Raw genomic sequence first — 13,964 nt, 5'->3', positions numbered from 1 at the left:
TGATTAAACAGCTCTTCATTTTCTGGCTTTATTTTTATGATAACAAATTTGTTCTCTGAAAAGTGTCCACAAAGCCAAGTATCTGATTAACATCTTTGTAGGGATGGTTTTTCACCTATTACTAAATTAAACTTGCTTCATTAAAAAGGCAGCAAGATGCATCCTCATTTCAATATCTACAGAAATAATACAGGTTGACACCAGGAAACATTAACACCACTGCATCTTTGCTGTTTTCTCATGTGGAAGTCGGTTTAATGTGAAAACAAGGTGATATCTAATTAGCACACAGGTAAAGAATTAAGAAAATCTTTATTTAAGGGTGAAGATGTTTCTCACAAAATCGTTGCCCCAATGCATCATTGAAATTCAAGCTGGAAAGATGATTTTAATATATCACTTGTACATTTTGTATTGCTCTTCTGGTGACAATGTAGTTTGTTTTTGTCAATTACCATTTTAATAATCGGGTAAAGAAAATTAATTGGATTTTTGAAAGAAAACAATACTGTCAATATACTATTAAAACAAATTAAAATGGTAAAAGTTATTGTACTTTAAGTAAAAATAAAAGCTAAAATATCAATCCCAGTTTTGGATTACTTTAATGAACAAAAAAAAATGCATATAGCAAAGGATAGTTTCAATCTGGCTACCTCTGGGTTATGGGCCCAGCATGCTTCCATTGCAGTACTCTGCTGCACATGTAAGTGCAAGAGATCCTGAAGCACTCACTCATCATGCGAAAGTACCAATGTGTTTCTTCGTTGGTTGCTGGAAGAAACATCTTACAAAAACTCTCCAGATTATTGACTTTTTAAAGTTTTTTTAGGAAACGTTCTAGATGAATGCTTATTAGTCTTTGTCAGTATGTACTTTTTGCAAAGTGTCTCTGTGGCGCAATTGGTTAGTGTGTTCAGCTATTAATCAAAAAGTTGGTGGTTCAATCCCACCCAGGGACATAATTGACCTTGTGATCAGATTTTGGTGATATTTAAGTAGACAAGTCAAAATTGCAAACCCCCTCTTATGGTGTAGGGTACCTGGCCTTCTCTGATGTAATCAGAGTTAGATTTGATTAAGTGATTTTATAAAAAAACAGCTAGGAAGCACAATTTAGCAGTGGGTTGCAGAGAAAAAGAAAAATGCTGGCAGAAAAATCCAATTGAGTGATTAAACAGCTCTTCATTTTCTGGCTTTATTTTTATGATAACAAATTTGTTCTCTGAAAAGTGTCCACAAAGCCAAGTATCTGATTAACATTTTTGTAGGGATGGTTTTTCACCTATTACTAAATTAAACTTGCTTCATTGGAAAGGCAGCAAGATGCATCCTCATTTCAATATCTACGGAAATAATACAGGTTGACACCAGGAAACATTAACGCCACTGCATCTTTGCTGTTTTCTCATGTGGAAGTCTGTTTAATGTGAAAACAAGGTGATATCTAATTAGCACACAGGTAAGGAATTAAGAAAATCTTTATTTAAGGGTGAAGATGTTTCTCACAAAATCGTTGCCCCAATGCATCATTGAAATTCAAGCTGGAAAGATGATTTTAATATATCACTTGTACATTTTGTATTGCTCTTCTGGTGACAATGTAGTTTGTTTTTGTCAATTACCATTTTAAAAATCGGGTAAAGAAAATTAATTGGATTTTTGAAAGAAAACAATACTGTCAATATACTATTAAAACAAATTAAAATGGTAAAAGTTATTGTACTTTAAGTAAAAATAAAAGCTAAAATATCAATCCCAGTTTTGGATTACTTTAATGAACAAAAAAAAAATGCATATAGCAAAGGATAGTTTCAATCTGCCTACCTCTGGGTTATGGGCCCAGCATGCTTCCAGTGCAGTACTCTGCTGCACATGTAAGTGCAAGAGATCCTGAAGCACTCACTCATCATGCGAAAGTACCAATGTGTTTCTTCATTGGTTGCTGGAAGAAACATCTTACAAAAACTCTCCAGATTATTGACTTTTTAAAGTTTTTCTAGGAAACGTTCTAGATGAATGCTTATTAGTCTTTGTCAGTATGTACTTTTTGCAAAGTGTCTCTGTGGCGCAATCGGTTAGTGTGTTCAGCTATTAATCAGAAGGTTGGTGGTTCAATCCCACCCAGGGACGTAATTGACATTGTGATCAGATTTTGGTAATATTTAAGTAGACAAGTCAAAATTGCAAAACCCCTCTTATGGTGTAGGGTACCTGGCCTTCTCTGATGTAATCAGAGTTAGATTTGATTAAGTGATTTTATAAAAAAAACAGCTAGGAAGCACAATTTAGCAGTGGGTTGCAGAGAAAAAGAAAAATGCTGGCAGAAAAATCCAATTGAGTGATTAAACAGCTCTTCATTTTCTGGCTTTATTTTTATGATAACAAATTTGTTCTCTGAAAAGTGTCCACAAAGCCAAGTATCTGATTAACATCTTTGTAGGGATGGTTTTTCACCTATTACTAAATTAAACTTGCTTCATTGGAAAGGCAGCAAGATGCATCCTCATTTCAATATCTACGGAAATAATACAGGTTGACACCAGGAAACATTAACGCCACTGCATCTTTGCTGTTTTCTCATGTGGAAGTCTGTTTAATGTGAAAACAAAGTGATATCTAATTAGCACACAGGTAAGGAATTAAGAAAATCTTTATTTAAGGGTGAAGATGTTTCTCACAAAATCGTTGCCCCAATGCATCATTGAAATTCAAGCTGGAAAGATGATTTTAATATATCACTTGTACATTTTGTATTGCTCTTCTGGTGACAATGTAGTTTGTTTTTGTCAATTACCATTTTAATAATCGGGTAAAGAAAATTAATTGGATTTTTGAAAGAAAACAATACTGTCAATATACTATTAAAACAAATTAAAATGGTAAAAGTTATTGTACTTTAAGTAAAAATAAAAGAGCAAAAATATCAATCCCAGTTTTGGATTACTTTAATTAACAAAAAAAAAATGCATATAGCAGAGGATAGTTTCAATCTGCCTACCTCTGGGTTATGGACCCAGCATGCTTTCATAACAGTACTATGCTGCACATGTAAGTGCAAGAGATCCTGAAGCACTCACTCATCATGGGAAAGTACCAATGTGTTTCTTCATTGGTTGATGGAAGAAACATCTTACAAAAACTCTCCAGATTATTGACTATTTAAAGTTTTTATAGGAAACGTTCTAGATGAATGCTTATTAGCCTTTGTCAGTATGCACTCTTGCGCTGTGGCGCAATCAGTTAGTGTGTACAGCTATTAACCAAAAGGTTGGTGGTTCAATCCCACCCAGGGACATAATTGACCTTGTTATCAGATTTTGTTGATCTTTAAGTAGACAAGTCAAAATTTCGAAAACCCCTGTTATGGTGTAGGGTACCTGGCCTTCTCTGATGTAATCAGAGTTAGATTTGATTCAGTGATTTTATAAAAACAGCTAGGAAGCACAATTTAGCAGTGGGTTGCAGAGAAAAAGAAATATGCTATCAAAAAAATCCAATTGAGTGATTAAACAGCTCTTCATTTTCTGGCTTTATTTTTATGCTAACTAATTTGTTCTCTGAAAAGTGTCCACAAAGCCAAGTATCTGATTAACATATTTGTAGGGATGTTTTTTCACCTATTACTAAATTAAACTTGCTTCATTGGAAAGGCAGCAAGATGCATCCTCATTTCAATATCTACTGAAATAATACAGGTTGACACCAGGAAACATTAACGCCACTGCATCCTTGCTGCTTTCTCATGTGGAAGTCTGTTTAATGTGAAAACAAGGTGATATCTAATTAGCACACAGGTAAGGAATTAAGAAAATCTTTATTTAAGGGTAAAGATGTTTCTCACAAAATCATTGCCCCAATGCATCATTGAAATTCAAGCTGTAAAGATGATTTTAATATATCACTTGTACATTTTGTATTGCTCTTCTGGTGACAATGTAGTTTGTTTTTGTCAATTACCATTTTAATAATAGGGTAAAGAAAATTAAGTGGATTTTTGAAAGAAAACAATACTGTCAATATACTATTAAAACAAATTAAAATGGTAAAAGTTATTGTACTTTAAGTAAAAATAAAAGCTAAAATATCAATCCCAGTTTTGGATTACTTTAATGAACAAAAAAAAAATGCATATAGCAAAGGATAGTTTCAATCTGCCTACCTCTGGGTTATGGGCCCAGCATGCTTCCATTGCAGTACTCTGCTGCACATGTAAGTGCAAGAGATCCTGAAGCACTCACTCATCATGCGAAAGTACCAATGTGTTTCTTCATTGGTTGCTGGAAGAAACATCTTACAAAAACTCTCCAGATTATTGACTTTTTAAAGTTTTTCTAGGAAACGTTCTAGATGAATGCTTATTAGTCTTTGTCAGTATATTCTTTTTGCAAAGTGTCTCTGTGGCGCAATCGGTTAGTGTGTTCAGCTATTAATCAAAAGGTTGGTGGTTCAATCCCACCCAGGGACGTAATTGACCTTGTGATCAGATTTTGGTGATATTTAAGTAGACGAGTCAAAATTGCAAACCCCTTCTTATGGTGTAGGGTACCTGGCCTTCTCTGATGTAATCAGAGTTAGATTTGATTAAGTGATTTTATAAAAAAACAGCTAGGAAGCACAATTTAGCAGTGGGTTGCAGAGAAAAAGAAAAATGCTGGCAGAAAAATCCAATTGAGTGATTAAACAGCTCTTCATTTTCTGGCTTTATTTTTATGATAACAAATTTGTTCTCTGAAAAGTGTCCACAAAGCCAAGTATCTGATTAACATATTTGTAGGGATGGTTTTTCACCTATTACTAAATTAAACTTGCTTCATTGGAAAGGCAGCAAGATGCATCCTCATTTCAATATCTACGGAAATAATACAGGTTGACACCATGAAACATTAACGCCACTGCATCTTTGCTGTTTTCTCATGTGGAAGTCTGTTTAATGTGAAAACAAGGTGATATCTAATTAGCACACAGGTAAGGAATTAAGAAAATCTTTATTTAAGGGTGAAGATGTTTCTCACAAAATCGTTGCCCCAATGCATCATTGAAATCCAAGCTGGAAAGATGATTTTAATATATCACTTGTACATTTTGTATTGCTCTTCTGGTGACAATGTAGTTTGTTTTTGTCAATTACCATTTTAATAATCGGGTAAAGAAAATTAAGTGGATTTTTGAAAGAAAACAATACTGTCAATATACTATTAAAACAAATTAAAATGGTAAAAGTTATTGTACTTTAAGTAAAAATAAAAGAGCAAAAATATCAATCCCAGTTTTGGTTTACTTTAATTAACAAAAAAAAATGCATATAGCAGAGGATAGTTTCAATCTGCCTACCTCTGGGTTATGGACCCAGCGAGCTTCCATTACAGTACTCTGCTGCACATGTAATTGCAAGAGATCCTGAAGCACTCACTCATCATGGGAAAGTACCAATGTGTTTCTTCATTGGTTGCTGGAAGAAACATCTTACAAAAACTCTCCAGATTATTGACTTTTTAAAGTTTTTCTAGGAAACGTTCTAGATGAATGCTTATTAGTCTTTGTCAGTATATTCTTTTTGCAAAGTGTCTCTGTGGCGCAATCGGTTAGTGTGTTCAGCTATTAATCAAAAGGTTGGTGGTTCAATCCCACCCAGGGACGTAATTGACCTTGTGATCAGATTTTGGTGATATTTAAGTAGACGAGTCAAAATTGCAAACCCCTTCTTATGGTGTAGGGTACCTGGCCTTCTCTGATGTAATCAGAGTTAGATTTGATTAAGTGATTTTATAAAAAAACAGCTAGGAAGCACAATTTAGCAGTGGGTTGCAGAGAAAAAGAAAAATGCTGGCAGAAAAATCCAATTGAGTGATTAAACAGCTCTTCATTTTCTGGCTTTATTTTTATGATAACAAATTTGTTCTCTGAAAAGTGTCCACAAAGCCAAGTATCTGATTAACATATTTGTAGGGATGGTTTTTCACCTATTACTAAATTAAACTTGCTTCATTGGAAAGGCAGCAAGATGCATCCTCATTTCAATATCTACTGAAATAATACAGGTTGACACCAGGAAACATTAACGCCACTGCATCCTTGCTGCTTTCTCATGTGGAAGTCTGTTTAATGTGAAAACAAGGTGATATCTAATTAGCACACAGGTAAGGAATTAAGAAAATCTTTATTTAAGGGTAAAGATGTTTCTCACAAAATCATTGCCCCAATGCATCATTGAAATTCAAGCTGGAAAGATGATTTTAATATATCACTTGTACATTTTGTATTGCTCTTCTGGTGACAATGTAGTTTGTTTTTGTCAATTACCATTTTAATAATCGGGTAAAGAAAATTAAGTGGATTTTTGAAAGAAAACAATACTGTCAATATACTATTAAAACAAATTAAAATGGTAAAAGTTATTGTACTTTAAGTAAAAATAAAAGCTAAAATATCAATCCCAGTTTTGGATTACTTTAATGAACAAAAAAAAAATGCATATAGCAAAGGATAGTTTCAATCTGCCTACCTCTGGGTTATGGGCCCAGCATGCTTCCATTGCAGTACTCTGCTGCACATGTAAGTGCAAGAGATCCTGAAGCACTCACTCATCATGCGAAAGTACCAATGTGTTTCTTCATTGGTTGCTGGAAGAAACATCTTACAAAAACTCTCCAGATTATTGACTTTTTAAAGTTTTTCTAGGAAACGTTCTAGATGAATGCTTATTAGTCTTTGTCAGTATATTCTTTTTGCAAAGTGTCTCTGTGGCGCAATCGGTTAGTGTGTTCAGCTATTAATCAAAAGGTTGGTGGTTCAATCCCACCCAGGGACGTAATTGACCTTGTGATCAGATTTTGGTGATATTTAAGTAGACAAGTCAAAATTGCAAACCCCCTCTTATGGTGTAGGGTACCTGGCCTTCTCTGATGTAATCAGAGTTAGATTTGATTAAGTGATTTTATAAAAAAACAGCTAGGAAGCACAATTTAGCAGTGGGTTGCAGAGAAAAAGAAAAATGCTGGCAGAAAAATACAATTGAGTGATTAAACAGCTCTTCATTTTCTGGCTTTATTTTTATGATAACAAATTTGTTCTCTGAAAAGTGTCCACAAAGCCAAGTATCTGATTAACATCTTTGTAGGGATGGTTTTTCACCTATTACTAAATTAAACTTGCTTCATTGGAAAGGCAGCAAGATGCATCCTCATTTCAATATCTACGGAAATAATACAGGTTGACACCATGAAACATTAACGCCACTGCATCTTTGCTGTTTTCTCATGTGGAAGTCTGTTTAATGTGAAAACAAGGTGATATCTAATTAGCACACAGGTAAGGAATTAAGAAAATCTTTATTTAAGGGTGAAGATGTTTCTCACAAAATCGTTGCCCCAATGCATCATTGAAATCCAAGCTGGAAAGATGATTTTAATATATCACTTGTACATTTTGTATTGCTCTTCTGGTGACAATGTAGTTTGTTTTTGTCAATTACCATTTTAATAATCGGGTAAAGAAAATTAAGTGGATTTTTGAAAGAAAACAATACTGTCAATATACTATTAAAACAAATTAAAATGGTAAAAGTTATTGTACTTTAAGTAAAAATAAAAGAGCAAAAATATCAATCCCAGTTTTGGTTTACTTTAATTAACAAAAAAAAAATGCATATAGCAGAGGATAGTTTCAATCTGCCTACCTCTGGGTTATGGACCCAGCGAGCTTCCATTACAGTACTCTGCTGCACATGTAATTGCAAGAGATCCTGAAGCACTCACTCATCATGGGAAAGTACCAATGTGTTTCTTCATTGGTTGATGGAAGAAACATCTTACAAAAACTCTCCAGATTATTGACTATTTAAAGTTTTTCTAGGAAACGTTCTAGATGAATGCTTATTAGCCTTTGTCAGTATGTACTTTTGCAAAGTGTCGCTGTGGCGCAATCAGTTAGTGTGTACGGCTATTAACCAAAAGGTTGGTGGTTCAATCCCACCCAGGGACGTAATTGACCTTGTTATCAGATTTTGGTGATCTTTAAGTAGACAAGTCAAAATTTCAAAAACCCCTGTTATGGTGTAGGGTACCTGGCCTTCTCTGATGTAATCAGAGTTAGATTTGATTCAGTGATTTTATAAAAACAGCTAGGAAGCACAATTTAGCAGTGGTTTGCAGAGAAAAAGAAATATGCTGGCAAAAAAATCCAATTGAGTGATTAAACAGCTCTTCATTTTCTGGCTTTATTTTTATGCTAACAAATTTGTTCTCTGAAAAGTGTCCACAAAGCCAAGTATCTGATTAACATCTTTGTAGGGATGGTTTTTCACCTATTACTAAATTAAACTTGCTTCATTGGAAAGGCAGCAAGATGCATCCTCATTTCAATATCTACTGAAATAATACAGGTTGACACCAGGAAACATTAACGCCACTGCATCCTTGCTGCTTTCTCATGTGGAAGTCTGTTTAATGTGAAAACAAGGTGATATCTAATTAGCACACAGGTAAGGAATTAAGAAAATCTTTATTTAAGGGTGAAGATGTTTCTCACAAAATCGTTGCCCCAATGCATCATTGAAATTCAAGCTGGAAAGATGATTTTAATATATCACTTGTACATTTTGTATTGCTCTTCTGGTGACAATGTAGTTTGTTTTTGTCAATTACCATTTTAATAATAGGGTAAAGAAAATTAAGTGGATTTTTGAAAGAAAACAATACTGTCAATATACTATTAAAACAAATTAAAATGGTAAAAGTTATTGTACTTTAAGTAAAAATAAAAGAGCAAAAATATCAATCCCAGTTTTGGATTACTTTAATTAACAAAAAAAAATGCATATAGCAGAGGATAGTTTCAATCTGCCTACCTCTGGGTTATGGGCCCAGCATGCTTCCATTGCAGTACTCTGCTGCACATGTAAGTGCAAGAGATCCTGAAGCACTCACTCATCATGGGAAAGTACCAATGCGTTTCTTCATTGGTTGATGGAAGAAACATCTTACAAAATCTCTCCAGATTATTGACTTTTTAAAGTTTTCTAGGAAACGTTCTAGATGAATGCTTATTAGCCTTTGTCAGTATGTACTTTTGCAAAGTGTCTCTGTGGTGCAATCGGTTAGTGTGTTTGGTTATTAACCAAAGGGTTGGTGGTTCAATCCCACCCAGGGATGTTATTGACCTTGTCATCAGATTTTGGTGATCTTTAAGTAGACAAGTCAAAATTTCAAACCCCCTCTTATGGTGTAGGGTACCTGGCCTACTCTGATGTAATCAGAGTTAGATTTGATTAAGTGATTTTATCAAAAAACAGCTAGGAAGCACAATTTAGCAGTGGGTTGCAGAGAAAATGAAATATGCTGGCAGAAAAATCCAATTGAGTGATTAAACAGCTCTTCATTTTCTGGCTTTATTTTTATGCTAACAAATTTGTTCTCTGAAAAGTGTCCACAAAGCCAAGTATCTGATTAACATCTTTGTAGGGATGGTTTTTCACCTATTACTAAATTAAACTTGCTTCATTGGAAAGGCAGCAAGATGCATCCTCATTTCAATATCTACTGAAATAATACAGGTTGACACCAGGAAACATTAACGCCACTGCATCCTTGCTGCTTTCTCATGTGGAAGTCTGTTTAATGTGAAAACAAGGTGATATCTAATTAGCACACAGGTAAGGAATTAAGAAAATCTTTATTTAAGGGTGAAGATGTTTCTCACAAAATTGTTGCCCCAATGCATCATTGAAATTCAAGCTGGAAAGATGATTTTAATATATCACTTGTACATTTTGTATTGCTCTTCTGGTGACAATGTAGTTTGTTTTTGTCAATTACCATTTTAATAATCGGGTAAAGAAAATTAAGTGGATTTTTGAAAGAAAACAATACTGTCAATATACTATTAAAACATATTAAAATGGTAAAAGTTATTGTACTTTAAGTAAAAATAAAAGAGAAAAAATATCAATCCCAGTTTTGGATTACTTTAATTAACAAAAAAAAAATGCATATAGCAGAGGATAGTTTCAATCTGCCTACCTCTGGGTTATGAACCCAGCATGCTTTCATTACAGTACTCTGCTGCACATGTAAGTGCAAGAGATCTTGAAGCACTCACTCATCATGGGAAAGTAACAATGTGTTTCTTCGTTGGTTGATGGAAGAAACATCTTACAAAAACTCTCCAGATTATTGACTTTTTAAAGTTTTTCTAGGAAACGTTCTAGATGAATGCTTATTAGCCTTTGTCAGTATGGACTTTTGCAAAGTGTCTCTGTGGCGCAATTGGTTAGTGTGATTGGTTATTAACCAAAGGGTTGGTGGTTCAATCCCACCCAGGGATGTAATTGACCTTGTTATCAGATTTTGGTGATCTTTAAGTAGACAAGTCAAAATTTCAAAAACCTCTGTTATGGTGTAGGGTACCTGGCCTTCTCTGATGTAATCAGAGTTAGATTTGATTCAGTGATTTTATAAAAACAGCTAGGAAGCACAATTTAGCAGTGGTTTGCAGAGAAAAAGAAATATGCTGGCAAAAAAATCCATTTGAGTGATTAAACAGCTCTTCATTTTCTGGCTTTATTTTTATGCTAACAAATTTGTTCTCTGAAAAGTGTCCACAAAGCCAAGTATCTGATTAACATCTTTGTAGGGATGGTTTTTCACCTATTACTAAATTAAACTTGCTTCATTGGAAAGGCAGCAAGATGCATCCTCATTTCAATATCTACTGAAATAATACAGGTTGACACCAGGAAACATTAACGCCACTGCATCCTTGCCGATGATAACCTCAAGTTGGGTCATTCGGTGCTGCAGAGTCGTACGCACTCTTCCACCCGTTCAAGAGCTTTGGTATAACCCCATGGTTCTTAATGTGACCCCAGCATCCTCTAGGTCGTATGAGAAAATAGGATTTTAATACCTACCGGTAAATCCTTTTCTCTTAGTCTGTAGAGGATGCTGGAGTTCCCTTGTGCTGCCTCAGTTGAATCTCCTTTACTTGACAGAGATGTGCCTGAGCAGCGGCCCTCCCCAGCCCTATCCCAAATCATACTTATTTTGCATAGGAGATACCATGGTCATGAAGATTATTCTCCCAGGGTGAGGTTCATTCATTGCATTCTGGGTATGCTGACCCCTGTGATTTCCCCAAATGTGGGTAACTCGACTGCATTATTTGTGGTAGTGGGGGACTGTGTTTGTGTTTTCCTCTGGTCAGCTCTGGTAAAAGTCAGATTTCTTTGTTTCAGATCTTCCTCTAGCCTTGTTCTTCTTTCGAGAGTTCCCTTGTGCTGCCTCAGTTGGATCTCCTTCACTTGACAGGGGGGTGCCCGAGCAGCGACCCTCCCCAGCTCAAGCCCAACTCCTACTTACCTGCCAGGTGAGATACTATGATCATGAAGGTGTTTCTCCCAGGGCAAGGCTCACCCATTGCACTCTGGGTGTGCTGCCCCTGCGATTTCCCCAAATGTGGGAAACTTGACTGCATAATTTGTGTTTCCCCTGGTCGGCTCTCGTATAATTCAGATCTCTTTGTCTCAGGTCTCTCTCCAGCCTAGTTTGCTGTCTGTTTCCACTTCTTTTTTCTTGAGCCCCTCCCTTTTATACCCTTGTGCACTATCCTGACTTCTCCTCCTGTCTGCTTACTTTGTGCCTTCCAATGCACAATGCAAACTACACACCCTTTTACTTGCCTTACAGAGCAGCTCTGGAGCTGTTACAGTGCCAAGCTGCTGTAAGAAATCAGCTTGAATGCTTCAGGGGCTGGGGCATTGTCAACATGAGCCCCACACCGAAGGAGGGTGGGGGTGTTTAATGCGAACTAAGGGTCATCCAAGCGCCGCAAAAGGCCGCCATGCCCTGCATACCCCTTTTCTCTTTTCATATGCAGATGAGGGTTCCAGCCAACTTTGGCCCACTGCTTGGATGACATCACCGTATGCAAATCCATCTTCTGCAGAACTTCCCCCAGGAATGCTTGTACTAGTTGTTGCATTTGGTTTGTTGTTTGGGGGTGCTTCAGTATTAGGCAGCCTTCTGCCCTCCCATGTTCATCTGAAAATATGTGTTCTCCCTACAGTTGTTGTCTCCAGATGAGAGTTCCCTTGTGCTGCCTCAGTTGAATCTCCTTTACTTGACAGAGATGTGCCTGAGCAGCGGCCCTCCCCAGCCCTATCCCAAATCATACTTATTTTGCATAGGCGATACCATGGTCATGAAGATTGTTCTCCCAGGGTGAGGTTCATTCATTGCATTCTGGGTATGCTGACCCCTGTGATTTCCCCAAATGTGGGAAACTCGACTGCATTATTTGTGGTAGTGGGGGACTGTGTTTGTGCTTTCCTCTGGTCAGCTCTGGTAAAAGTCAGATTTCTTTGTCTCAGATCTTCCTCTAGCCTTGTTCTTCTTTCGAGAGTTCCCTTGTGCTGCCTCAGTTGGATCTCCTTCACTTGACAGGGGGTGCCCGAGCAGCAATCCTCCACAGCTCTGGCCCAACTCCTACTTACCTGCCAGGAGAGATACTATGATCTTCACTGTTAGGGCAATCAGGATGTGGAATTCCCTGCCAGGGAAGGTGGTAATGGCGGACTCTGTAATTGGATTTAAAAAAGGAATGGATACATTTCTGAATGAAAAAGCTATCCAAGGTTATAATACTTAAAATATCAACATGGTTAATCCGGGGGTAACATGAGTTGTAGTAGCTAACTAGTCATAAAACATTATTCAGCAAGTATGTAGAATCATCACAACTTAAAACAGGTTGAACACGATGGGCAATTTGCCTCTATTCAACCTCAAAAACTATGTTACTATATGTTACTATATTACTATGTTACTGTAGTATACAGAACACCACAATGCAATGAGCAGTGATAGTGAGCACTGATGAGGATACTAGAACTGACACTGAGCAGCAAGATGCAGCACTGGACTATTAGTAATGTACTGTAGTATGCTGAGCACAACAATGCAGCACAAGACAATGAGCAGTGATACTGAGCACTGATGAGGATACTACTGAGAACTGACACTGAGCAGGAGAGACACACTACTAGTATTACTGAGCAGCAATAAGTATCCACTGATACTGAGCACTGATATTGAGATTTCCACTGAGAGAACATAGCCACGTCCTCTCCGCTCTCTCTTCAATGCACGAGTAAAAATGGCGGCAACGCGCAGCTCTTTATATGGAATCCGAATCTCGCGAGAATCCGACAGCGGGATGATGACATTTTCCCTTGTTCAGGTTTTCCGAGTCAGGCGGGAACAACCGAGCCTGCCTCGTACCAGTGTAAACCACGTGGAGTTCGTGGGGAATTCGGTTCTCGGAGAACCGAACCCGCTCCTCTCTACCTTATACCCATCAATTTTTTTTATTTTCAATCTAAGCCCCTGCAGTTTTCTGTAAGCATCTGCTTTGCTATGATGATCAACAAGTCACAAGGGCAAACACTCAGGGCTTGAGGCGTAGATCTTAGGACCAGCTGCTACAAGCATGGCAGAGGTGTCACTATCACTGGTGACACCCAGAGAGGTGGCGAGGGAGATTGTAATGCAGTGCGCGCAGATAAGCAGCGCAATGGTAAAAAGGAGGCATGGTTTCATAGGTAGGGGCGTGGCCTGGTGACCTGAATCTACATTTTGTTGCTCCGGGTGTCCCGGGGGTTGGGGGCTGCACCGGGGACTAGTGTGTGAGCGGTGCTGGCTCCTGCACAGTGACATGGCATGGCCACTAGAGATGTGCACCGGAAATTTTTCGGGTTTTGTGTTTTGGTTTTGGGTTCGGTTCCGCGGCCGTGTTTTGGGTTCGAACGCGTTTTGGCTAAACCTCACCGAATTTTTTTTGTCGGATTCGGGTGTGTTTTGGATTCGGGTGTTTTTTTCAAAAAACCCTAAAAAACAGCTTAAATCATAGAATTTGGGAGTCATTTTGATCCCAAAGTATTATTAACCTCAATAACCATAATTTCCACT

General features: G+C 37.1%; 3 non-coding genes across 3 annotated transcripts; all 3 read left to right on the top strand.

Moving 5' to 3' along the window:
* Positions 1 to 11,033: 11,033 nt before the first annotated feature.
* LOC135029964 (U1 spliceosomal RNA) lies at positions 11,034 to 11,197 on the top strand. Its single transcript, XR_010226034.1, has one exon. It is a non-coding gene; the product is annotated as a U1 spliceosomal RNA (small nuclear RNA).
* A 152-nt stretch (positions 11,198 to 11,349) lies between these two features.
* Positions 11,350 to 11,512, top strand: LOC135029990 (U1 spliceosomal RNA). The gene has a single exon (XR_010226060.1). It is a non-coding gene; the product is annotated as a U1 spliceosomal RNA (small nuclear RNA).
* A 655-nt stretch (positions 11,513 to 12,167) lies between these two features.
* LOC135030147 (U1 spliceosomal RNA) lies at positions 12,168 to 12,331 on the top strand. The gene has a single exon (XR_010226200.1). It is a non-coding gene; the product is annotated as a U1 spliceosomal RNA (small nuclear RNA).
* Positions 12,332 to 13,964: the final 1,633 nt, after the last annotated feature.

The sequence above is a fragment of the Pseudophryne corroboree genome, unplaced genomic scaffold, assembly GCF_028390025.1.
Source record: "Pseudophryne corroboree isolate aPseCor3 unplaced genomic scaffold, aPseCor3.hap2 scaffold_494, whole genome shotgun sequence".
Classification (NCBI taxonomy): Eukaryota; Metazoa; Chordata; class Amphibia; order Anura; family Myobatrachidae; genus Pseudophryne; species Pseudophryne corroboree.
This window is presented reverse-complemented; position numbering and strand designations above follow the sequence as displayed.